The following is a 27,906-nucleotide window of genomic DNA, read 5'->3' as shown; positions in this document are numbered from 1 at the left end:
AGATGGATGGAGCCAAATACAGGACCATTCTGGAAGAAAACCTGATGGAGTCTGCAAAAGACCTGAGACTGGGACGGAGATTTGTCTTCCAACAAGACAATGATCCAAAACATAAAGCAAAATCTACAATGGAATGGTTCAAAAATAAACATATCCAGGTGTTAGAATGGCCAAGTCAGACCTGAATCCAATCGAGAATCTGTGGAAAGAACTGAAAACTGCTGTTCACAAATGCTCTCCATCCAACCTCACTGAGCTCGAGCTGTTTTGCAAGGAGGAATGGGAAAAGATTTCAGTCTCTCGATGTGCAAAACTGATAGAGACATACCCCAAGCGACTTACAGCTGTAATCGCAGCAAAAGGTGGCGCTACAAAGTATTAACTTAAGGGGGCTGAATAATTTTACACGCCCAATTTTTCAGTTTTTGATTTGTTAAAAAAGTTTGAAATATCCAATAAATGTCGTTCCACTTCATGATTGTGTCCCACTTGTTGTTGATTCTTCACAAAAAAATACAGTTTTATATCTTTATGTTTGAAGCCTGAAATGTGGCAAAAGGTCGCAAAGTTCAAGGGGGCCGAATACTTTCGCAAGGCACTGTATATGTTGTCTGTAGTGTAGGATGTGTTGTGTAGGGTACAGGTGTTGTCTGTGGGACTGTTTGGCTGTAGCATGTGTGTTTTCCATAGGTGTGTGTTGTATGTAACATGTGTCCCTAGTTCGTATGTGTGTGTGTGTGTGCATGCGTCAGATCATGTTCATGATATGTCAATGGTATGTGCGCTGTTTGTAGGCTTGGGGGTAATGTGTTGGGGGTAATGTGCTACAAAAGTAACATGTTATGTAATCAGATTACTTGTATGAGTAACGGAGTAAAGTAGCGTTCTTTTTTAAAATTGGGTAATATTGTTACAGTTACTTTGTCAACTAATGCATGCGTTACTTTCAGAATCCTATCTCTACTGGGCGCGTTTCCATGATCCGATCTCAACCTAATTTAGTTCTCGCAAGCGAGCGGAGAAAGGCTGTTTGGAGAAATGTCATGACAGCTACCTCCATGAAAGCGTATAGAGGATAAACCTCTGCTCTTTGCCATTGATTGCTTCTGTGATAGTGGCAAGTGTGTCATCTATACATCTCTATGGGTCCATGTTCATGCGCTAACCAGAACTGGAGGCTCTAGAGAAAGACTTTGACTGAAAAGATAGTAAATCTGTACAGATCTTTGGCTTACAGCATATATGGATAATTAAGCAGCACTTTCAGAGTAGCACAGGAAAGCATTGCCACAGACGAAAAGAGAAACCAGTTATCAAACCTGAGTTAGTAAGTAGCTCGCCTTACTCCCCCCGATAATCAAACAAACTATCAGGAAAGTAAAACAAAGTAATATAAAGCATTAATTTCCACACAAAGTAATATTGTTAAGTAACATGTTACTTTTGTTAAACGCAATGAGTAATATGTAATACATTACTTTCCCCAAGTAACTAATCCCAACACTGGCTACAGTGCAGTATATGTGGTATACATGATGTCTGTGGTGTGTTTACACAGTGTGTGTAACTAGTATCTGTCGTGGATGTGGTACCCTGCTCCGTTGACACTCCATCCTGGCTCTTTGTGGTCGGGGACCTTGGCTGTCATGGCGATCAGATGCTGCACATCCCTCCATGTCAAGTCAGGACTGGGAAGATAAAGACGAATATCATCAAATACATGAATGTACAATTTGTGTATTTGTACACTGCATCAAACCACAGCAAGAAGCATTCATCCCTTTGTGATACTCCTGATATTCCCTTATGATGAAATCTAGAGGGAGTTGAACATACAGAAAAACACACGTAGGCTATACACAATTTGGTATGAAACACATGTATATTTGGCTTAGCATAGAAAGGGGACACACACATGAATAAGTGCACATGATTTGGGCCTGCCATTGTGCCCATTACTGCATGTCCTCTACAAGTAAAATAATATGTTTAAGTCATTTCAAGCTTAATAAATTTGGCGAAAACTATGAATACAACAAAGTATATTGGAGACGTTAACAAAGGGGCTGGCGGACAGAATGAATAGAGGATACTTTTAATCCCGAGCAGGGTATTCTAATACAGCAGACTCAAGTGTCATGTCAAGCAATATACTAATGGAATCCAATTAAGACCTTTAAACTGCACAGAGAGCTGGAGGATATGAGCTCCGTTTTCTCTAACAAAAGACCAAAGGGTCGTCAAGGAGAGCCCTGCTCAGGATATAAAAAAACATAAAGGAAATTGGGTTTTCTCCCTTTATCCACTCATTATTACTGGCTAAGAAAATAGACTTGAATGGAACGTCAAAACTGTGTTGACCACCCATTTCCAACATAAAGTTCTCGGACTATAAGTAGCACCGGTGTCGGCTTCGAGAGCCTAACGAGAAGCTGTCCTGTTTTGCTACGCAAAAGCGCAACAAACATTGATTCAAGGTAGTTAATACGGTTGTGGCCACGCCGTGTCAAGCTCACATACTGTGACACGTTGATGTCCTTTACATAACGCGATCAGCTTGTAGCTAAACTGTACTATGTCCAACTACAACGTCCCAGTGTTTTCGGGTTTTAAAATAGCGGCTTAATGAACAAGTCCCATTTTAGACAAGAAGCACGCGTTTCAATTGTGGAACGAGGTTCTACCCGGGCTCGATACAACTGTCATTTTACATGTGTATGTATGTCCTTTAGCAGACACTCTTCTCCAGAGCGACTTACAGTCATATGACAATCCCAAGGCCATGGTTGATACAAGAACATCCGTAGTGCATCACCCATTTGTGGTGCTGGAAGACGTCATCTATGGGCAGGAAATATCATTTCAATCTCATATAGGGGGGGGGGGGGATGCTTTCAAAAAGCTTTCCTTTACAATAGAAAACAAAACAAAAAAAAAACTGGCAACCGGCGAGTGCAACCGGCGAGTGCAACCGGCGAGTGCTACAGTACACCATAGGAGGAATACCACTAATAATAGAAAATACCCCCCTTTTTTTTTTGTAAAGGAGAGCACAGCACAATCAATTATTTTAAGCTTTGATTTCATAGGGATCCAGAGTGGGGAGCTGGGCTTTGTACTTTTGCACTGTTGCTCACAGTGTGTGTATGTTCTGTAGTAAATATAGGCAGTGCTGTGGCGTGATTCGGTTAGCGTGCACCCCCTCCACCCCCCACCCCTCCGGTGAAATCAGAGAAGCCCCCCCCCGGCCCCGAATGGTTTGCATAAAGCCAACTAAATTACATTTGCTTTGCTAAATCAAAGCCTGTATGGTATTCCAAGCTGCTCTCTCTGGGACAAATTACTTCAAACGGCCTCCTTTGTATCATAACAGAATAAAAAAAATCAGCCCAATCAACGCCTCTCCAAAACCCTCGACTCGGGAATTAATTATTGAACCCTGGCGCGGGTTTCTCTGTCTCTTAGCACACAGTGACACAGATCTATTTATTTGGAAAAGGGCATTTTGCTCTTAAAAACACACTATTGGCTGGGAACCTAATTTAATTTCTCTCTGTCTATTTGTGGGTCTGTTAAGTCCCTCTCGCTCCCTCCTTATTTCTCTTTCTCTCTCTCTTTCCTTCTCTCTGTTTTGGCACCACATCTCTGTTTTCCCCCTACAAGCATGAGCAGGGTTTGGGCCACAGCAGAAACAGCCTCAGAAAGCTCAGAGTACCTCATGGCATTTTACCCAGGACAGCCAGAGACAGAACTACTAAATATGCCCCAAAACCCCCCATTGCAGCCACCCTCTGTCCACTTGCCAAGCCCCACAGACCCTCCCAAACCCTGGGCAGACGTCTGAGTGAGCGAACACACAACTGTTTACAAATCCCCAGTTAATAGGATCACCCCTCATTGACTTGACTGCTCTGATGCGTCTGATGTAATCTATTAGCTGTATGATAGTCAGTGTGCTGGGCAGATCAATAACCCTGGCCTTCTTATTACTCCACTGTGTACTGTTACTCCTCTTTACTGCTGCTGGTTAGGAATAGCATGCATGTTTAACGGTGTAGGGTGTGCGTGCGTGCATCTCTCTGTGTGTGTGTGTACGCGCACGTGGTGAGTGTGTGCAGGCATGCGCCTGCGCGTGTGTGTGTTTACGTGTGTGTCTGTGTGTGCATGTGTGCATGCTGGCGAGTATAGGAGCTGTGAGTGTTTGATATCTGTAAGAGCCATTTCCAAGCGAATGTTCTGTGTTTATTTTTTGCCCGCTAATAGGGGAAGATGTTTCGTGTGAATCTGTGTGTGCATGCTGGAGTATATTGCTGGTGCTGGGTATACTTGTGCGTATGCATATGTGTGTGTGTTTGTTCTGAGTGAGTGTGTGTGTATATGTTTTCGAGTGTGTCTCTAGCTAGTAGGTATAACTGTGTTTCCAATTAAGTTGAACCACAGGCCGGATCAATGCGGCCCCTCTGTGTGTAGGAATGAGCAGCCCTGGGCCCTCGGAGCATGCCCACGAATAATTTATCACACACACAGGGTCTGGGCAGGGGGAGAGTGGGGAGGATGGGGTGGGGAGTGGGAGAAGGGGGGAGAGCCACAAGGACGGAGTGTCCAGCCTACAGGAGGAGGCTATGCAGCAGGGGGAGAGTGGGGAGGATGGGGTGGGGAGGGGGAGAAGGGGGGAGAGCCACAAGGACGGAGTGTCCAGCCTACAGGAGGAGGCTATGCAGCAGGGATGAGAGAGAGAGAGAGAGAGAGAGAGAGAGAGAGAGAGAGAGAGAGAGAGAGAGAGAGAGAGAGAGAGAGAGAGAGAGAGAGAGAGAGAGAGAGAGAGAGAAGAAGAGAGCAAGAGAGGGATCGAGCGAGGACGAGAGAGATAGGAAGAGAGAGCGAGAGAGGGACAAGGTCAGGACCCACAGGAATAAAATTGTCCCTGTTAAATCATTTACATGAAGACAGAGCAAATCAACAATAAACTATTTATTTCTTCACTGGGGAGTCTACAGGGAGGAAAAGAGGGGAAGGGAAAATTAAAACTAGGGTAAGTACAGAGGTTAAGGGAAAGAAAGTGATAAAAGTGCTGATATATATAGACTACGCAAAGCACACATACAATAAATACAGTGATCAATATTTCCTATTTTGAGCAATGACTGAGGGGTATCTGTGTGATAAGTGTGATGCTTTTCATTCAGAAGGATATGATCCATTAGAACACGGCACTCTAGCCTGGACTTGACTCTCTCATTTTAGGAAGCAAACATATATTCAGCTAGGGTACACATCGCATTAGGATCTTCTGAAGAAGCACATCAGACATTACAGGAAAGAGAGAGAAGAGAGAGTCAGAGAGAAAGGTGAAAAAGAGAGAGAGAGAGGGGGGGGGGAGAGAGGAAAGAGAGAGAGAGGAAAGAGAGAGAGGAAAGAGAGAGAGGAAAGAGAGGAAAGAGAGGGGAAAGAGAGAGAGAGGAAAGAGAGAGAGGAAAGAGAGGAAAGAGAGGGGAAAGAGAGGGGAAAGAGAGAGAGAGAGGGGGGGAGAGAGGAAAGAGAGAGAGAGGAAAGAGAGAGAGGAAAGAGAGGAAAGAGGGGAAAGAGAGGGGAAAGAGAGAGAGAGGGGGGGAAGAGAGGAAAGAGAGAGAGAGGAAAGAGAGAGAGGAAAGAGAGGAAAGAGAGGGGAAAGAGAGGGGAAAGAGAGAGAGAGTGAGACTACATGCAGTCACTTACACACATCAACACACAGTCCGACACACATCCACACACTCATTAACTACACAAATCAGCACTGCACTGGTTGTATTTAAAGGAGATCACAGGCATGCAGTTATTGGACAAGGCCTAATTGATAAAACCATTAGTAACACTTGTGCAGATAACAGATAGGGAGAATCCTAGTCTGCGCACAGTCACTCCAAATGGGCTCACTTAGTCTTAAAGTACGCCACATTAAAAGATTATGGCCAAACGTGGAGAGTTCCTATGACTCTGGCTCCCATTTCTGGGAGGATTAATAGGGGCAAAATGAAGACAGAGCAGGGAGAGCAGAGCAGAGATGATGAAGATCCTGTCTTTTAGTGTGTTTCTGAGGTTGTGGGTGAGGTCCAGGGACCGTTGCATGTAAGGCCCTGATAATACGCAAACCACACATAATACCCCAATCATCAGTTTGTGTCTCAGGGAGTGTTTGAGTTGAGACCAATTAGAGGGTGCTGTCCCCACTGAGAACCCTAGCTGATTACACACCACATCAACCCCTACTGAGCACCCTGCTATCCTGCTCTCAGTGGCTCAGACAGATAGACAGACAGGTGAAGATGGACAATGCAGAGAGGACGAGAGGAGACAGAAGGTGGGAACAGAGGGAAAGAAAAAAAAGAAACCGGGTTGGAACAGACAGAGGAAGGGGGAGAAAGAAAGAGAGGGTGATAACGTGGGGTGGAGGTGGAGAGGTGGAGAGAGAACGAGAGAGAGGTAGAGAGAGAGGGAACTGTCAGTTCACTTACACCGGTCTGTGATTGGAGCAAATTAAAAGATCATTTGTTTGCGTTCATGTGTCTGAATACGGGACCTTTCCCAGAGCGGGGCTGGCTGACCCCTGGCTGAGCACTGGCCACCGGGGTTAATGAGGAATCATCTCTCACACACCATCTTCCATTAATAACCTGACCACAGAGTCACACCACATACTCACACACAGACAGAGTGACGGGAGATGCTTTAGTCTCGCCACTGGCCAGGCCATCATTGTAAATAGGAACTGGTTCTCAACTGACTTCTATGGTTAAATACAGTTATAATAGAATACAGTAAATGTAAGGGTAGAGCGTGGGGTTGTCATTGATGATGGGAGACTAGAGCGGTACAGACAGACTCTAAGAGTGTCGGGAGCGGGTAAAAGAGAGGGATGATTGTCGGGAGTGGGTAAAAGAGAGGGATGATTGTCGGGAGCGGGTAAAAGAGAGGGATGATTGTCGGGAGCGGGTAAAAGAGAGGGATGATTGTCGGGAGCGGGTAAAAGAGAGGGATGATAAAAGGTGGACTGAAGATGGAGGGAATGAACAGAGGTTGAGAGAATTAGTGACGAGGCAAAGTAGGCAAAATGGGGTTGAGAATGTAAAAGATTGGTACAGACGTACAGAATATTAAAAAGCTGTAAAACTGATGAAAGGATGGAATGAAGTATGTGATATTTACATAGAGGGACTAAAGTAAAACTGGAAAAGAGATTTGGAGTCAACACATTGAACCAGGAGAAAAGGGTTGGAGAGTAGACAGAGATAATTATTTTCATTGTTTTTTTTGTACTCTGTTTGTGAAGTGTTATGACAGTACTAATGTGTGTGTGTGTGTGTGTCAGTGTGTGTGTCAGTGCATGTGTTCTGCTCAGCTCAGCTCCATTAAGACATGAGGGAAATATCAGCCCTGGGATGTGATATATAGAATAGGCTGTGTGGTGCAGGTCATACAAGCCCTTAACCAGTAATGTCCTGGAAGTGCAACTCCCCCAGGGGACCTCCGGTCCATTTTATAGCCAAGCGGGCGAGACTGGGCCGGCGTGGCGTGACAGGTGGAGCGGTAAAGCCCTGCCCCAGGCTCATCAATAACACTGAGGAACGGCAGCAGGCAGACGCCACGGACAGCGACAAAGTTACAGAGCTACAATCACGACTAGGGCCCAAGTCCACACACCAACGCAGTGCAGAAAGAGTGAGAGAGAGAGAGAGAGAGAGAGAGAGAGAGAGAGAGAGAGAGAGAGAGAGAGAGATTAGGAAATACATTATATATATACAAAGAAGTATATGGACACCCCTTCAAATTAATGGATTTGGCTATTTCAGCCACACCCATTGCTGACAGCTGTATAAAATCAAGCACACAGCCATGCAATCTCCATAGACAAACATTGGCAGTAGAATGGCGTTACTGAAGAGCTCTGTGACTTTCAATGTGGCACCATCATCGGATGCCACCTTTCCAACAAGTCAGTTCATCAAATTTCTGCCTTGCTAGAGCTGCCCCGGTCAACTGTAAGTGATGTTATTGTGAAGTGGAAACATCTAGGAGCAACAACAGCTCAGCTGCAAAGTGGTAGGCCATACAAGCTCACAGAATGGGACAGCTGAGTGCTGAAGCGCCTAGCGCACACAAATCGTATGTCTGCTGTTGCAACACTCAATACCGAGTTCAAACTGCCTCTGAAAGCAACGTCAGCACAATGGGTTTCCATGGCCGATCATCTACACACAAGCCTAAGATCACCATGCGCAATGACAAGATTCGGCTGGAGTGGTGTAAAGCTTGCCGCCATTGGAATCAAGCTTTACCACCAGGCATTCCGACGGACAAATTTGGGTTTGGCGGATGCCAGGAGAACGCTACCTGCCCGAATGCATAGTGCTAACTATACAGTTTGGTGGAGGAGGAATAATGGTCTGGGGCTGTTTTTCATGGTTCGGGCTAGCCCCCTTAGTGTCAGTGAAGGGAAATCTTAAAGCTACAGCATACAATGACATTCTAGACAATCTGGTGCTTCCAACTTTGTGGCAATAGTTGGGGAAGGCCCTTTCCTGTTACAGCATGACAATGCCCCCGTGCACAAAGTGAGGTCCATACAGAAATGGTGTGGAAGAATTTGACTGGTCTGCACAGATCCCTGACTCAATCCCACCAAACACTTTTGGGATGAACTGTGAGCCAGGCCTAACCCTCCAGAGTACAGGCCTCGGTGTAACGTTCATTCCTTTGACGATAAACGCAAATCCGACCATCACCCCAGGTGAGTCAAAACCGCGACTCGTCAGTGAACAGTGAAGAGCACTTTTCGCCAGTCCTGTTTCGTCCAGCAACTGTGGGTTTGTGCACATAGGCGACGTTGTTGCCGGTGATGTCTGTGAGGACCTGCCTTACAACAGGTCAACAAGCCCTCAGTCCAGCCTCTCTCAACCTATTGCGGACAGTCTGAGCACTGATGGAGGGATTGTGCGTTCCTGGTGTAACTCGGGCAGTTTGTTGTTACCATCCTGTACCTGTCCGGCGGGTGTGATGTTCGGGTGTACCGATCCTCTGCAGGTGTTGTTACACGTGGTCTGCCACTGCGATGACTATTAGCTGTCCGTCCTGTCTCCCTGTAGTGCTGTCTAAGGCATCTCACAGTACAGACATTGCAATTTATTGCCCTGGCCACATCTGCAGTCCTCATGCCTCCTTGCAGCATGCCTAAGGCACATTCACGCCGATGAGCAGGGACCCTGGGCATCTTTCTTTTGGTGTTTTTCAGAGTCAGTAGAACGGCCTCTATAGTGTCCTACGTTTTCATAACTGTGACCTCAATTACCTACCGTCTGTAAGCTGGAACATGCACCGTTCCGCAGGTGCATGTTCATTCATTGTTTACGGTTCCTTGAACAAGCACGGGAAACAGAGTTTTTAAACCCTTTACAATGAAGATCTGTGAAGTTATTTGGATTTTTACAAATGATCTTTGAAAGACAGGTTCCTGATCAAGGGAGGTTTCTTTTTTCCCCCGTCTTATTACTGCCAGTTATATATATGATTGCCATAGCCTGAGGGACACCCCACGAATATGAATTCCCTGAAGTTTTTACATTGTATATAACGTACAAGCAATACATAGTGTAACCATCATTACATGTACATTTTGTTATTCATTTATTAGCCATTGTTAATCTTATTAAATGAAATGTATCAACCAAAAACGACACAATACAACAACAGTAGTGATTATACAGTATGTAGTATTATTATTACTACTACTTCAATGAACTATAATTATTACATTTTAGTAAACACTCTTACCCAGAGCGACTTACTGGAGCAATTAGGGTTAAGTGCCTTGCTGAAGGGCACATGGACAGACTTCACCTAGTCATCTCAAGGATTCGAACCAACGATCTTTGGGTTACTGGTCCAGCGCTCTTAACTGCTAGGCTACCAGCCGCCCCACTACTGAAATAAACTGTATTTCATTATCCTTTATTCATTATTTACTGAAACACTGTACTACAATGTTGCTTTGGCAATATCTCCAAATTGTACTTCGTGCCAATAAAGCCATCTATATTTGAGAGAGAGAGAGAGAAAAAACACTTGCATAAATAGGCACAGAGAGAAAGGGAGCTACTTGAACTTAAAGATGGGAAACTAAGACCGCTAATAAATACAAAGCGAACTACCTAAACCGCATGGAATGCAGATGAAAAAACGATAGTGGAGAAAATGACGCAACAGTCGAGTAAGGTTCAGGAGGGGAGAGGATGACCTTGGCTTACTTGTTCTCCAAGACAAGGGCCGGAATCCCAGCCGGGATGGGTGCAGCACTGGATGTCCCCGCAAAGTCGGTGACACAACCGTCCCCTAGATTGGACACTGTCACCTGCAGAGCACACAACAGAATACTGTACATTTCAGTTGCAACTTAACAACTATAGTGGTGTACACACACAACAACAATAATGTTCCATGTGCAGGCTATACTCTTAGAAAAAAAAGGTGCTGTCAAAAACCTAAAAGGGTTAGGAGAACCATTTGGAGAACCCTTTCGGTTCCAGGTAGAACCCCTTTGGGTTCCATTTAAAAACCCTTTTGGTTTCCATGTAAAAACCCCACAAATGTGTTTACATCCCTGTTAGTGAGCATTTCTCCTTTGCCAAGATAATACATCCACCTGACAGTTGTGTCATATCGGGAAGCTGATTAAACAGCATGATCATTACGCAGGTGCCCCTTGTGCTGGGGACAATAAAAGGCCACTCTAAAATATGCCGTCTCAAGTTTTGAGGGAGCCTGCAATTGGCATGCTGACTGCAGGAATGTCTACTAGAGCTGGTGCCAGAGAATGTAATATTAATTTCTCTACCGTAAGTCACCTCCAACATCGTTTTAGAGAATGTCTGTACGTCGAACTGGCCTCACAACCGTAGAACACGTGTATAGCGTCGTGTGGGCGAGCGGTTTGCTGATGTCAACGTTGTGAACAGAGTGCCCCATTGTGGTGGTGGGGTTATGGTATGGGCAGGCATAAGCTACGGACAACGAACGCAATAGCATTTTATCGATGGCAATTTGAATGCACAGAAATACCGTGATGAGATCGTGAGGCCCATTTCTTTTAAGGTATCTGTGACTAACAGATCTAATACAGATCCATATCTGTATTCCCACACGTGAAATCCATAGATTAGGGCTTAATGACTTCATTTCAAATGACTGATTTCCTCACACGAACTGTAACTCAGTAAAATCTTAGAAATTGTTGCATGTAGCGTTTATATTTTTGTTCAGTATATATTTTTTGGGGACAATTTCACAATTCACACAAACACTCTGTAGTTAGCTATTTTGCTCTCGGTGAAGAATTCAGTGAAGTCACACGTGAGGGGTACTGATCTTGTAACAGTGACCAGGGACTATTTCTCTCTCTCTCTCATTCACTCACTCTCACACATATACACACCCAACGCTCCTCCAAACCTGAGGGGTATCCTACAAAAGCAGTTTTGAGGAGTTAGCGAGGTAACTCGGAGTTCAACTCGGGATAACGAGTCATACGAAAGTGGCTCACCTCTGAGCTAGGTACATTTCTATGGCGACGAAGCCTTCAGAACTAACCTGCTCCGGGGCAGGCTAACTCACGGCTACTCCACTTACCCTGAATTGAATGGCTGAGCCACAAGTTGAGGACCAATGAAACCATAGTCCCTCCTTTTGTATGGCTTAATAAAATGATGCTATCGATAGCAGTGGGAAAAATGGTGCTTGTGGTTGTGCATTGATAATCACACCAAAATAGGCATTAACGATAAATAATCAAATAAAGACTGCACTTTTAAAAGCCTATTTTCACAACATTGCCTGCTGAATTTGCACGATAACTTTCCTTTCATTTAGATTTTGGCACAAAGGTAAGTGTGGCACTGACTCACACATGGACTGATGTTTCAGCATTGTCTCAATGAAGAGTTGAGTATTCCACTAGCCATGTGCAACATGCACACGCAGTTACAAGCCTGCTACAGTTAGTGGCAGGCGGACAAGCAATATCCACCGTCGTTGTACGGATGAAGCCTGAGCTGAAATGTGACACTAATTGAAGCCGGTTAGCTTTAGAAAATACTGAGTAAATCTAGCTTGCTTCGCCAGGAAACACCTCTGACCATCAATGTGGTGACTGACTGAATGCCTCAGGGGAGTAGACTGGAAGTAGCAATAGTCACAGACACAGTCAGTGGTAGGTGTTACTGGTTAATATTAGACTGTTAGTCTATATCCATGGAGCTGAGCAGGGCATACAGACATGTTTCTTTCCTGGCCTTCGACTTTGTCACACTCCTGAACTGAGTGCGCATCAACACCTCTCTTCCTTCTCTCGTTCACTCTTTTTCTCTGCCGCTTCAGCCGCGGTGCTACGCCTCACCTCCAATTAACACTTACGATTGTGTGTGTGTGTGTGTGTGTGTGTGCATCCACACATATCTGCCAGCCCAGGTCAACCGTGAGGCCGCTACAAATATCACAGCAGTTAACAGGCTGCTAACAGGAGCTAAAGAGCAGGGCTGCACTCGCTCTCACACAGTGTCGAATAGATACACACGCACACGCACACACACACATATACACACAGCATCAAATAGATATACACGCATGCAAGCACGCACACACACACCCACACACAGAGAGACTTACTAGGGGAAGTGTGTTTCCCAAACTGGCTCCAGTTAGAGTGACAGCCATAACGGCAGGGCAGGGGTCACCTAAAAAGGCGGGCTTGCCCGTGTGAGTGACAGCCCCAACGGCAATGCTGTAGACACTGTTGATATAGCCGTCTGCTCCACAGTGATCGTTCACCAACCCACCATTACCAGACGCCCACACAAAGATGCTGCCTACCTTGCCCCTGTATTAAGGTGAAAGAGAGAGGAGAGGGGAGTTGGTGGAAGGATCAAATATAATAGAATGGAATAGAATAGAATTACATTGAATAGAGAAAAGTGAGTATGCATGTGTGCATGAGTTTGTGTGTGTGGACGTGCATGTGCATGTACAGAATGGGTGTGTGTATACTTGCGTGCCTGCATGTACTTTGCCCTGTGTGTGTGTGTGTGTGTGTTAACCTTACCTTGCCCAGCCTCAGTGCTATCTGTGTGAGTGTCCCCGGCCATTTCCTGTCCGTCGTCCCGCGGGCCTCAGCAGCACACGTACACATCAATGAAGTCGTTGTTGAAGGTCAGAGATGTGGCCTCCACGGAGTCCGTCACCGTGCCGTCCAGAAGATCGATACCTGGCCGGGTCAAAGGTCAGAGGTCATGTTGCAGAGGGAAGAGGTCAGGGGTAACAGTTCAATCCAAGGATTATTTATTACTGCTCATTAATTATGATGCCGATCCAGCTCTGTGAATTGGTTTGAACAGCTGTTGGCTTTTAGCGTTATAGAGTGACAGTAGAATCAAAACAATGATTTTCAGAGGATATTCTTATTCAACTGTCCCAATACATTTTCTTGTTGACGCATACTTACTCTCTGGACTGTACGGCTGTATTATATTAGTCATCCTCACTAAAAAATGAATTACAGCACATCAAACCGAAAATGAGATGTAAAATTAGGTCTGTATGGCTCAATAACACACACACTAATTAGATTGATTTCTCTCATCACCACTTGTGTAAACTCTAATTCACAAATACAGCTGAACATCAACACCTAAACTGGCTGCAATAGACATATTGATTACTGGGCTTTATGGAAGAAATGCACTGCAAATTCATTGTTCTGTTGTGGATACGCCCGTGGTCCCTTTGTCATCATTATCAAGCCTCAGCACTGTGATTCACTTTAACTAGGTCTGCCTCCCAAAAACCAACCTATTCCCGATTTTATTTTTGGTGCACTGCTTTTGACCACGGCCCATCAAAAGTAGTACGCTATATGGGAAATGGGGAGCAATTTAGGACTCATACATTATCTCTCCAGCTGATGTCACAACCAATCACTGGCATTGCATTACCCTGTTGTCATTGCCTTTTATTGAGCCATTTCCATTACATTTGATGTGTGATTGTCCTCATAGTATGTTATCACTGCCCTGCTACATATCATGTAATTTGTCTGGTAATATAAACGCGGCTCTTCTCTTTTTCACGAACACACTGTGACTGTGTTGTTCATTGTCACCTCGCCTAGCGTCTCCTATACAGTCTGATTGAACCCTATTCTTTATGTTGTCATTAAGGCACGGCTTAAATGATATATTTCATTTGCTGCAATATTATTTTCGATTTCCGAATGGCATACTGTAAGGTGACGATATCACGTCTCACAGACAATGGACATTTGTCACAGTACCGCGCAATCATATTACACGTACATATTATAATAGACACATTATTTGAATCGTACAATCACTTCTGCCGGTATTGTATTTTGATAGATCACATTGGCATTGGACATGGGCTGTGTTGTACTCCCCACCGATCCTGGCGTTGAAAGCCATGCCCACGCCCACAGTAAGAGCTGTTGGCCTCCATGGCCACTTCCCCTCCACACCTGGTGCCATGACTGGTGACAGATGAGAACATTATGTCATGCACATACACACACACACACACGCGCTCTCTCGCGCACAACAAAAACGACTGCATCTCTACACAAATGTAGACAAATAACCCATTCCAAAAATGAGGAAAACAAAACTAAAAAGGAAAGACGACTGCAAATAGTGAGAGATGACAGAGGTACAGGTAGAACGAGAGAGGGGGGTGAAAAGAGTGAGAGGAATGTAGAGATTAACAAGTGCGTTACCCGTTCTCCTCGTCTCTGAGTGGCATGGGGTCACGGGAAAGGCCGTGTGAGCCACGCAGGTCAAAACTGGCCAAGGCCTCCTGAGAGACACACCATAGTGTAATGTCAGTGAACAACATGGAGACTGATCCCAGATCTGTTTTTGCTGTATAGCCAACTCTTATGGTTGTTAGGAGTTGGCTATACGGCTCAAAACAGATCTGACATCAGAATAGGGAGGACGTGGAAATGACACAGGAAATAATAAAATGGCATTTCTGGAAGCATATTGATGTGTCATGATAATCCTCTATGTATTGTCCTGCTCTCTCCTTCTGTACGAGGACAAGCTGTTCACTGTGAGGGGAGGAGATGACAGGCTACACCGCAGAAGAGTGATGTGTGTCTATCGAGTCAAATATGATCAGGGGGTGCACTCGAGGAGACAGGAGTCAGAGTACAATCCCATGTAGCCCTGCTTCAATCTCTCTCTCAGGCTGTACCTGAGTGCCAAACTACATGTTGGCCTGTTGGCTTTGATCTGAACTGTGGCTCTTGGATTCTAAATGATAGAAAGCAGTAGTAGCCAGTCAATTGTCTGGCACCCAGTCCACCACAGTGCTCTACTCTTGGTGAGTTGGTATAGGGTGAAGTTGCCATTGGTTAAGGTTGGGATTCGAGGAGGGGAAGCTGATCCTAGATCTGTGTCTAGGTTGAAACTTCACCTGAAGCAGTTAGCATTCGCTTCACTATAGCTTCATCGATTTGACATGGGTGTTTATCTATCTACTGTACAGCATTATCTACTGTATATACAGTACATGTTGAACTCATTAATTGTGTAATAGCCCATTAGGACAGATGACAGATGGTCACTTCAAAAATAAATCGATCAAGTTTACTCAAGTTTCGATTCAGATCCAGGTTTGTATGATCCACACCTAAAGGGGAGGCAGGAAATGAAATATCAGTGTTTGTACATAATGAGGGATACAGGAACTAAAAGGAAACATGATTTAACACGTGATGAGTCTGGATGTTCCTCTATTCTCCCTTCTTCGAACCTGAAGGGATTGAAAAAAAATGTAAGCGGTTGGGCTGGGAGAGAGAAGAAAAGACAAGGAGAGGACAGAGAAGATGGATAACACCTTGCCCTCTGTATCTCACTCTCATTTTATCCCTTCTACCTGCATCCCTCCTTCCACCCTATTCTCCCTTTCAACTAGCTCTGATCCAGCTCCTAGGGAAATACAAATATGGGTTCTCTCCCTAGCCTCTCTCTCTCTCTCTCTCTCTCTCTCTCTCTCCTGCCCCCTCTCTCTCTCCCCTTTTCTTTCTCATGTGGAACAGGCTCTCTACTAGGTCCTTTTTCTGCTCTCTCACCCCATTTCTCCCTCTTTTCCTCCTCCCTCCCTCCATCTCCCCTCCCTCTCTCCTCCTGTGGCTGAGCCCCTGAGGACTCTAGCTACACTTTCTCCATCTGTCTCTCTAGCCCTCCCTCCCTCCCTCCCTCCCTCCCTCCCTCCCTCCCTCCCTCCCTCCCTCCCTCTCATCCCCATCTCTCCATCTCTCTTCCCCTCTTTCTCTTCTCTCCTCCTGTTGCAGGGCCCCTGTGGACTCTCTCACAGACAGGCGAATGGAGGCCCCAGGAGGGCTCAGCCCTCTCTGCCACACACACACACACACACAAACACGCTCACACACACAGGACCCGCCAGCCCTTTGTCCCACGCAGGCTGTGCCGCCAGGTTGCCATGACTACCCGCCGTTGGACGAGGCGGCCTGATTGTGTTCATCTGTGGCGGGTTAGAGCCCGGGTGAGTACAAGCACGCCACGCCTGGCCCGCTCTGCACAACCTCCATCTCACTACTCTCTCTCTCTCGGTCTCTCTCTCTCTCTCTGTCTCTGTGTGTGTGTAAATCTTAGCCTCCCACTAAATATCTATATTTCCTCTCTGTCCTCCTGCTGCATCCTACTTTTCTCCTCTCCCCCTAGTCTTTTCTTCCATTCTCCATTCTTGTCCTTCTTTTATTTCCTCTCCTAGCCCAAACAGCCAGCTTAATAGATCATGGAGCCCAAAAAGAAATCGACCCATTGTCATTTACACATGTTAACGGTGAACTCCAAAACCCTACAGCACATCTACCTGTAGCAGAGGGAATGCATTCCTGTGAGCGTCACCCGTATAAAGTCTGGGCCCGTCTGGGTCCGTTCTCTGCGGTGTAGTGTACCACCAGGCTGCAGGTGGTAAAGGAGCTCGCCTTATTGACAAAGTTCAGCGAGCAGCGTTTCTGTTCATGTGTCCAAGTGTGTGTGTGTGTGTGTGTCTGAGCCATCTTCACACTACTCACGTCACCGCTAAAAAGGTGACACGCACCGCTCACTGCTGCGGGGATGTCATCAGGCATTAGCGTCAAGCCACCAAGGGAAGGGGACACGGAAGGGCACAGAGGACAAAACCCACAGCCTCGTCCCGACTGAGGAGGCTCCCGTGGGCGGCCGGTGACAACAGTAACGATGATGGGATGTGGTGTGGTGGTAATCATCCTGATAATAGCCATGTCTAACAGGGCAGCCCTCTGCCAGCCTAATGAAGATCTCAGCAGCCACAGTGGAAATTAGCCGTCCAACACTGGCTGTAACAGGAGTGATGTGTGGATTGTGTGTGTCTGTGTGTTTTAGGATGGGGGGGGGGGGGACTATGGGGAGGGGAGGCTGTGTGTGTTTGTGTGTGTGCGTGCGTGTTTCAGTGTGTGTACGGTATCTAACACTCCCTGTCACGATGAGCTATTGTAACATCCTAAAATGGAGTTCGAGAAAAGGTGGGTCAAAGTACAAACGCACCACACACTCAGATACCCACATATCTCGCGTGCATATTCAAGTGCATCAAGGTATACAGAGTCAGAGAGCAGACAGTCATGTCTCAGCTAGACGGAACACTGTAGGTGGTAAAGCAAATGTAAAAACACACGGTGAATACAAATGCCTTGAACCTGAGTGACCCAGTCTGAAGCGCGTGTGTGTGTGTGTGTGTGTGTGTGTGCGTGCAGCGGCAATACTCTGTCTCTTTGTGCCCTGTATTCATTGTGGACCTCAGGGTCGCACACACACAAATCACACATATAGATGCGGCAGAGGCCATTTTGCGGCAACAGTGAGCCGCGAGCAGCAGTGGCAATGAATACACATCCCTTCAGAGGAGACCAAACACACCTGGGTCTCACTTCCTGCTCTCAAATTTGCCTGATTTTCTAAAGGATTCACGGTAAATAGGCCTAGCGAACCTCTTCCTTTCTTATAAACTTAACATGGCCATATTGCATTGGCGGATTGTGGCGTTTGTTGTATGTGTATGAGGTGGAGGATGTAGACATCTGTAAACCGACGACTATGGCACTGAGGAGATATGGAAATTAAATTGTAATGATTTGAATAATGATCCGTGTCCAACACCCCTAGCTATTTCTGTCTGTGAGTCTATATACCCACTCACCTGTATTTAACCTGGTATGTTACTATGTATATTTTACAATACAGACCTGGCAACGGAAGAGTGTCAACTTCGTCTGTGTCTAGTTCACGCAGTTTATCATTCTCAGTGTCTAAAGCTGGCTGTGTCTCACGTTGTCATATAATCCCACACTAATCCTGCTCTCGCCACACGCCTCTGAGAGAGTGTGTGTGTTAAAACGCAAGTGCATGTGTGTGCGGGCGAGGTGTGACGCTGTGGCGCTGGGTGAAGCTGGTGTTATCGTGGTGGCAGCGGTGGCGAGGGTGAGACTTCCTGCCCCCACACCTCCCTCTAATTAATCAGCGACGTCGTTAAGAGCGCCCGGGTGGACATGGAGACCTGCCCATAATTAGGGAGCTTTGTTCAGCGCTGGCTGTGAGGGGCTGTGGAGGGGCTGCAAAGGGGCGGGAGAGCAGAGCGTGGCACTGTGTGTGTGTGTATGTGGAGGGAGGGAGGGAGAGAGAGAGAGAGGAAGAGCGTGGTGTGTGTGTGTGTGTGTGTGTGTGTGTGTGTGTGTGTGTGTGTGTGTGTGTGTGTGTGCGTGTATGAGTGAGGGTGAGTTGTAAAGTGGGACATTAGTATTCAGGCGGCTCAGAGCGCCCCTACCGTTTCCCTGCCTGCCTTCCCACAGACCCTCTCTCTCCCTGGACGCAGGAGGAGGCTGAGTGGGGTGGGCTAATGTGGCGGTGGGGAGGGATCGGCAGTAGCTGATATCAACCATCCACAGCTTTATGTTTTCAACTAAGTGTCTGTCTTGGCAGCATCATTTGTCCTTCAAAAATCCATATTTCAATGGCTTATAGTCATATAATGACATACATAACTGCATAACTGACCCTTTTTATCTATGGCCAACAGTGACAGAGTGTTACACACCAATCTCAGCCAATTCAGCACACTGACATCATGTTCATATGTGGATGGATATAGGTGGATCACGTGCAGAAGATTTGCTAATGAACTCCCACTCTGTCTCACCTCCATGACTGTATTTCTCTGTTTCTCTCCCTACCTATCTCTTTCTATCCCATCCTCCCTTTTTCTCCCCCCACTCTCTCTCAACCCTGGTTCTGCGTCTCTCCTCCCTGTATCTTTCCCTTTCTCTTCTCCTCTCCCTGTATTTCTGCTCTGCTCTCTTGGTGTCTGATCACAGTGGATGAGTGATTATGTTATTAAGGCTAATGTCATGTTCTGGGACATTACAGTAATAACAACAACAGTGGTGAGACGCAACATAGCACACACTGCATCACACACATCACACCACCTCCCATCTTGGCTGGGTGTCTCTTACAAAACAAGCCCTTACTAAAGCAGCACTGTGATATCCTCTCCCAAACCACTGACCCCAGAGCAATTAAGGAACACCCCACTGGGCACAGACATCAGTTCAAATTCGACTATTGATTGACATTTGATTAAGTTGTCTAATGTGGATTCAAGGTGAAATCAAACCAACTTGGAGTCATGTCACTGAACTTTGGTTAAAAGTTGTCTGGAAAATAAGACTTGACTCACAAAATGGGAGTCAATAATTTCCCCAATTGAATACAACATTGTCACATGGAAATCTTTTGATAGCTTGTGCTGGAATGACACGAACACAATGACGTGAAAACAATAATGAATTGATTCAGACAGTTTATACCCAAGAAGGATACCACTTCAAAACTCAGCACCTCTACAATCAACTGATCCACTCACAATCTCATTACTCTCCCATCAACACAACCAAGCATTTCCACCCAGCAGCAATATGGACAGCTGTCTACAGTACATGCATATCTCCCCCACTGTACAGTATAGCCTAGAGATCATCCCTGACTTCCATACTGAACACTGCAGCTCCCCGCTACTCAGGTCGCCGCTGCCTCGACCGCCGCAGCTCCGCTCTCATTCGGCTAATTGTATTCATGGCGAACCGTGTTGACAAATTCATTTTGAAATCCATTAGTCTCGTGACGTTGTTTAAACGATGCGCCCATTACTGTCCATTGCTGTAACACCCCTGATTCACATTCTAATACCCTTCTGATAAATCCGTTTATCTGCGACACATTCCACTTGCCGTTAAGAGAGGAAATTAGGGAATTATTAACTGTGGTGTTCTGTCTCGTGTGTGTGTGAGAGAGAGAGGTAGTGGGAGGGTGAATACAGAAGAGGCAGACTAAGTGACTATAGAGCAGGTAGCAGGTAGGAGAAAAAAAATAATGAAGGGATAGAGGGTTGAATTAGTGAGAGCAGAGGAGGAGAGAAGGACAGAGTGAGGAGGGAGGGAAGAGGGGCAGAACAGATGAAGTGGCCTAAAATAAACCTCTTCTCCAAACTGCTCCTTCTTCTCATGACCTCCTACTCGTCCTCCCCTTCCACCTTCTGCTCATCCTTCCTCTCCTCTTCCTCATCCTGCCTCTTCTCTTCCTCATCCTTCCTCCCCTCTTCCTCATCCTTCCTTCCTCTCCTCTTCCTCCCCCTGCCTCTTCACTTCCTCCTCTCCGTGCTCCAAGTACTGTACACTGCCTGCTGGTGTGTATGGGGGTTGTGTGGTGTGTAGCCACATAGCCATGATTAGCAGCCTGTTTATGTTTCCCATCATAACTACAGGGCTTCAAGGGCACCAGCACTGGACACTCTGCTCATAGAGAACATCTAATGGACACGTCCTGGAGGGCACCGCTGGTGCGCGTGTGCGCGCGCGTGTGTCGGGGGGTGTAATCATGCCTCGCTATGGAGCGGGCTCTTAATTAAGAGAGAGAGGGGGGGGGGGGGGGGCAGCTGGCAAGAGGTGTGAGGGCCAGGGAACATCTGCAGGAGGCCAGTACACCACACACACATGCACCACGCACACACATCCACACGCAAACAACAGCCACTTGGCAACTCCCACCCAAGGGAACACACACGCACATCCCCCGCTACCATACCAGGGCACTGTCACCATGGCAACCCAGAACCAGCCATGTCACCCATCACTGAGAGAGGGGTGACAGAGAGAGAGAGAGACAGAGAGAGAGAGAGAGAGGGGGGGGGGGGCGAGAGAGAGAGAAGGAGGGGGGAGGCACTAAATGCTCTCCATATCACTAAACATCAGTATGCTCCTTTCAAAGCAAAAGACAAAAGACAGAGGTAGAAAAGAAGGATGCTGGAATTGCTGAGACATGAAGTACTGGATCTAAGGGGGTTATGGGTTCAAAGGCCTTCAGTAACATCCAGTACAGATCCCTCTGAAGTCAGGGTCTTATGTCTTAAATAAATCAAGAGGTACTGCTTCATCCACACCCATTGATTTCCATGATTACAGTCCAACATAATATGACACGGGTAAAGGGTTGAAGTTACAGTACACACACACACACAAACCGGCTGAAAATGGATAATATACATCTAGGTGTTTTTCTCTATGCATCGTCAAGGCCAAACGGCAGCTTCTGGTAAGGTTAATGTGAGAGGTGTGAGTCTCTTTGTTGACAACTGTTGGTACGCAATCTCTAAGCCTTGAGGTTGTGCTTGTCTTGAGTCAGTTACCTCATGAGGAGCTGCAGACCATACTATTTACCAAGAGTTTTAAGCTATATATTTTTTGGGCAGCTGTCTATTTACCACCACAAACCGATGATGACACTGAAACTGCACTCAACGAGCTGCATATCCGTAAGAAAACAAGAAAATGCACATCCAGAGGCAGCGCTCCAAGTGGCCGGTGATTTTAATGCAAGGAAACTAAAATCTGTTTTTTCCCCCCTCATTTTTACCAGCAGGTCACCTGTGCAACTAGAGGAGACAAAAGTCTAGATCACCTTTACTCCACACACAGAGACGCATACAAAGCTCTCCCTCGCCCATTGAGGAGCCGGTGACATCAGTCACCGGCTTCATTAATAAGTGCATCGACGATGTTGTCTCCACACGTACATATCCCAACCAGAAGCTATGGATTACAGGCAACATCTGCACTGAGCTAAAGGTTAGAGTTGCCGCTTTCAAGGAACGGGACACTAATCCAGACTAATCTCCCTGACCCCTCTGTAATACCTACATGTTTCAAGCAGACCACCATAGTCCCTGTGCCCAAGAACACCAAGGTAACCTGTCTAAATGACTATCGCCCCATAGCACTCACATCTGTAGCCATGAAATTCTTTGAAAGGCTGGTCATGGCACACATCAACACTGTCACCCCAGACACCCTGGACCCACTCCAATTTGCATACCACACAAACAGATATACAGAAGACGCAATCTCTATTGCAATCCACACTGCCTTCTCCCAACTGGACAAGAGGACCACCTATGTGAGAATGCTGTTCATTGACTATAGCTTAGCATTCAACACCATAGTGCCTTCAAAGCTCATCACAGCTCATGGCCCTGGGACTGAACCCCTTCCTCTGCAACTGGATCCTGGACTTCCTGACATGCCTATCCCAGGTGGTGAGGGTAGGCAACAACACATTTACCATGCTGACCCTCAACACGGAGGCCCCTCAGGGGTGCGTGCTTAGTCGCCTCTTGTACTCCCTGTTCACCCACGACTGCGTGGCCACGAAAAGACTCAAACACCATGGTTAAGTTTTCTGACAACGCCACGGTGGTTGGCCTGAGACAGCCTATAGAGAGGAGGTCAGTGACCTGGCAGTGTGGTGCCAGGACAACAACCTCTCACTCAACTTCAGCAAGCGAAAGGAGCTGATCGTGGACTATGGGAAATGGAGGGCCGAGCAACCCCCCATCCACATAGACGGGGCTGTAGTGGAGCGGGTCGAGAGGTTCAAGTTTCTCAGTGTTCACCTCACTAAAGAATGATCATGGTCCTCACACAAACACAGTCGTGTCATTGGCCCACAGGTCTTCATAAAGTTCTACAGCTTTAACATTGTGAGCATCTTGACTGGCTGCATCAACGACAGCTTGGATACGATTTACTGTTGAAGTAAAAGCCCCTTAATAATAAATCCAAAATAACATTTGCGATGTGGCAGTTGAGGTGTTTTTAGGATTTCCACACGTGGAGAACGTTTGTTAGCAAGGTTCCCCCCCCAAAATGGGCCTTACAAAAATGCATTTCATGCAATTCCACACCATTCACGAAATGAGTGGCTACTCTGACACTGACAAACTGAGATCAATCTGGTGGCGCAGCGGTCTAAGGCACTGCATCTCAGTGCAAGAGGTGTCAATACAGTCCCTGGTTTGAATCCAGGCTGTATCACATCTGGCCATGATTGGGAGTTCCATAGGGCAGTGCACAATTGGCCCGGCGTCGTCTGGGTTTGGCTGGAGTAGGCCGTCGTTGTAAATAAGAATTTGTTCTTAACGTACTTGCCTAGTTAAAAAAAGGTTAAATAAAACATTTAAATAAATTAACAATAGCCCAGGCCAATGAAATGGCAAACAGATACAATATTAGAAGGCAATACAGTATATACACTGACCAAAAATATAAAACGCAACATATAAAGTGTTGGACCCATGTTTCATGAGCTGAAATAAAAGATCTCTGAAATGTTCCATAAGCACAAAAACCTTATTTCTCTCAAATGTTGTGCAAAAATGTGTTTACATCTCTGTTAGTGAGCATTTCTCCTTTATGAAGATCATACATCCACCTGACAGGTGTGGCATATCAAGATGCTGATTAAACAGCATATCATTACACAGTGTGCTAGGGACAGTAAAAGGCCACTCTAAAAATGGGCAGTTTTGTCACACAACACAATTCCACAGATGTCTCAAGTTTGGGGGAGCGTGCAAGTAGTATGCTGATTGCAGGAATGTCCACCAGAGCTGTTGCCAGAGAATTGAATGTCAATTTCTCTACCATAGGCCGCCTACAACGCCGTTTTAGAAATTTCAGTGGCTTGATGGTGTCATCTACGGACAACAAACACAATTGCATCTTATCAATGGCAAATTGAATGCACAGAGATACCGTGATGAGATACCGCCATCACCTCAGGTTACAGCATGACAATGCACAACCCCATGTTCCACAGATCTGTACACAATTCCTGGAAGCTGAAAATGTCCCAGTTTTTCCAAGGCCTGAATTACTCACCAGACATTTCACCCATTGAGTATCCAGCAACTTTACACAGACATTGAATAGGAGTGGGACAACATTCCACAGTGTCACGACTTCTGCCGAAGTCGGTCCCTCTCCTTATTCGGGCGGCGTTCGGCGGTCGACGTCACCGGTCTTCTAGCCATCGCCGATCCACCTTTAATTTTCCATTTGTTTTGTCTTGTCTTCCCACACACCTAGTTTCAATTCCATTTATTACATGCTATGTATTTAACCCTCTGTTCCCCCCATGTCCTTGTCCGGAATTGTTTATTGTAGTGCTTGTGCTCGTTATGCTGGTGTGTATAACGGGTTTTGTTTACCCATTGTTTTATGGTTCTGTTTACGGTGGTTTTGTTTATTAAACTGCTCCGTTGGAAATCGTTTTTTGCTCTCCTGCGCCTGACTTCTCTGCCGCCAGTACACACCCCCTACACACAGGCCACAATCAACAGCCTTATCAACTCGAAGGAGATGTGTTGCGCTGCATGAGGCAAATGGTGGTGCCACCAGATACTGACTGGTCTGATCCAAGTCCTTACTTTTTTTAAAGGTATCTGTGACCAACAGATGCATATCTGTATTCCCAGTCATGTGAAATCCATAGATTAGGGCCTAATGAATTCATTTCAAGTGACCTGATTTCATTATATGGGACTTTAACTCAGTAGAATCTTTGAAATTGTTGCATGTATCAACCCGGTGAGTTAGTTAGCTGAATATTCAGGGCCTACATACAGCTAAACACCGCTGCCCTACTGATATGCTTGCATGTATCAACCCGGTGACAGGACTGGCTAATCTGAGAGGTATTCCCCAAGTTTCACACCATCAAACATCGACAACACCAAACATATATCTGATGTTACCTTCTTTCCTTCACCTCTACATCAGCAACGCTGTCAAAGTGCAAGGACGTGTCCCAATCCGTATCACCACACTACATGACCAAAAGTATGTGGACACCTGCTCATCGAACATCTCATTCCAAAATCATGGGGATCAATATGGAGTTGATTCCCCCCTTTGCTGCTATAACAGCCTCCACTCTTCTGGGAAGGCTTTCCACTAGATGTTGGAACATTGCTGCGGGGACTTGCTTCCATACAGCCATAAGAGCATTAGTGAGGTCAGGCACTGATGTTAGGCCTGGCTCGCAGTTGGCGTTCCAATTCATCCCGAAGGTGTTCGATGGAGTTGAGGTCAGGACTCTGTGCAGGCCAGTCAAGTTCTTCCACACCAATCTCGACTAGGGCTGTGGCGGTCACAACATTTTGTCAGCGGGTGATTGTCAAGCATATAACTGTCGGTAACTGACCGTTAATTAAAATAAACACATCTCCTGGCTTCCACACATGCAGACCTTTGGAACATCTACATTTTAAAAAGGCTAATAAATTCATGTAATATAGCCTACACTTTCACAATAAATCCATTATTTATTTTAGACAGGTCTAAAGAGGCATGATATGAAGAAAATGTAGTTATTTCAGAAGACAAGTATACCATACTCTGAGTTGTCCTTATGTTAGGTCCTGATGTGGCTATGCCAAATGGCTGTGGGCTACACTAGTTCACTAGCAGACAAAATTTGCTTAGAATTCCGTGGCATTATTTTATATTATTTTATAGCATGAAGAATACAATTGAACGATTTGAGGGAGTGGGCACACGCAGCTATTCTGTGTTGAGTGGTTAACAAAGAAATAGGTACTCCTATATGCTTAATTTAGAGTTATTAATGTAATTTTAGTTGTTCTACAAACGTTGGGCTATATGTTTTGATTTGAAATCCATTGTAAGGCTGCATGATGAGACTAATGATGTCCGTTGAAAGCTCTGCTTAGTTTTTTTTGCCCAGGTTGTGCACACTTCAATAGTCTCTCATTCAAAATTTGACAACATTTCACGGCGGCATCCCGTTTGTGGCCTTAATGCAGCCCAAAAAAAATCCATGCCTTTTGCTGCTCGGGAGTGCTGCGTTGTGCCCTTCTCCTGGGTACTGCGCAATCCGAAGCGCCTCTCGCTCACATGGCTCTCCATCACGTGATCGGATTTTACGCATCCTTGTCCAATTCCGAAGCGCATAAGAACTGTCCAAATGTACTTTTCGTCAGCCAACAAGATGAGTAGGCCTAACGAACAGCAAAAGCACTAGCCTATGTCAATCTACTATTCTGTGCAATAAATCAACATTTCAAACATGATCTGGGACAGTTGTGGGGTGCAATAGATCCCAAATGAATACAACCACTAGCATTAAAAAAACAGTGACATTTTTTTGTGGGATACACATAAGGCAATTCTAGATCTTGCACACTAATGAGATGCTATTGAGCCCACAATACTACACTGTCTGAGCCAAGGATTACCTGCTTTCTGGTATGTTTTGATTACAATACTGGGTGGGGTGAATATATTTTATATGACATACATGATTTTTTGTTAACTAGTAATTAGTAGCCTACAGCAAAGTGTGCCTGAATAATTTCTAACATGCTCACAGGCAATGTGTATTGGAATAGATTTCTGAATGTTCTTCGCCCAGCATACACCCCTCCAACCAGACATGCTTTGTCTACTCATTTGCTGGATGCAGATTTCAACAGAGTTCAAGTGAAGGTCAAGCAAATCATAGAGAAAGCAGACTGAATTGCAGGGTCATCATGTTATAGCAGCAATCTACCTCACCAAGCAAAGTGAGAAGAATAAGAGCACCACATTGAAGCTGCCCAGCAACACCCGTTGGGGTGGTGTTGTCATCATGTTTGACAGTCTCCTTGAGGGGAAGTAGTCTCTCCAAGAAATGGCCATATCACAATCTGTCGATATGTACAGCCCCATCAAGAAGATCCTCCTGGATGATGTATTTTGAGAGAGAGTGGTAAGCAGCCTGAAATGCCATCTTATCTGATGTTCAGACTCTGCTGCAGATGTAAGAGAAAAGGATCCGTACTGTCCTGCCCACTTCACTGCTGCTCCAAGCAGAGGAAACTGCAGTTATGAAATTACATCAAAAAGCGTGAAGACTTCTGCCAGAAGCCCATACACACTACAGCGTACACGTTGGACCCCAAGTATGTTGGCAAGAGCATCCTGTCTGGTGCAGAGATCATCAAGGCCTATGGTGTCATCACTACCGTGTCTCGCCACCTTGGCCTGGATGAGGGCAAGGTTCTTGGCAGTCTGGCGAAGTACACTTCCAAGCAAGGGCTTTGGGATGGAGATGTAATATGGCAGTCGAGCCAACATATCTCATCAGCCACCTGGTGGAAGGCTCTTTACCCTGTTGCCTCCATCATCCTCCAAATCCCACCAACATCAGCCGCCTCAGAGCGAAACTGATCCTTATTTGGGAACACACACACCAAAGCACGCAACAGGCTGATCAATACAAGGGTTGAAAAATGTGTGGCCATCCGGGCAAATTTGAGGCTTTTTGAGCCTGACAACGAGCCATCCTCAACAAGGTTGGAAAGTGACAGTGAAGATGAGGCTTCAGAGTCTGATATTCAAGAGGTGGACATTGAGGAGGTTTTTGCGATTGA

At 45.9% G+C, this 27,906-nt stretch overlaps 1 long non-coding RNA gene across 2 annotated transcripts in view; it reads right to left on the bottom strand.

The window, feature by feature from the left end:
* Positions 1–27,906, bottom strand: part of LOC116353091 (uncharacterized) — a 79,134-nt gene that overhangs the window by 11,971 nt on the left and 39,257 nt on the right. The window contains exons 3-6 of one of the 2 annotated variants that reach the window (XR_004202446.1): positions 13,124–13,285; positions 12,691–12,901; positions 10,278–10,381; positions 1,593–1,688 (exon numbers count right to left, since the gene is read on the bottom strand). This is a non-coding gene — a long non-coding RNA (uncharacterized LOC116353091). The remainder of the gene's footprint in view (positions 1–1,592; positions 1,689–10,277; positions 10,382–12,690; positions 12,902–13,123; positions 13,286–27,906) is intronic. The other variant, XR_004202445.1, reaches the window with a different exon arrangement.

The sequence above is a fragment of the Oncorhynchus kisutch genome, linkage group LG13 (assembly GCF_002021735.2).
Source record: "Oncorhynchus kisutch isolate 150728-3 linkage group LG13, Okis_V2, whole genome shotgun sequence".
NCBI lineage: Eukaryota > Metazoa > Chordata > Actinopteri > Salmoniformes > Salmonidae > Oncorhynchus > Oncorhynchus kisutch.
Note: the sequence above shows the minus strand (reverse complement) of the source record. Positions and strands in the feature narration are given on the sequence as shown.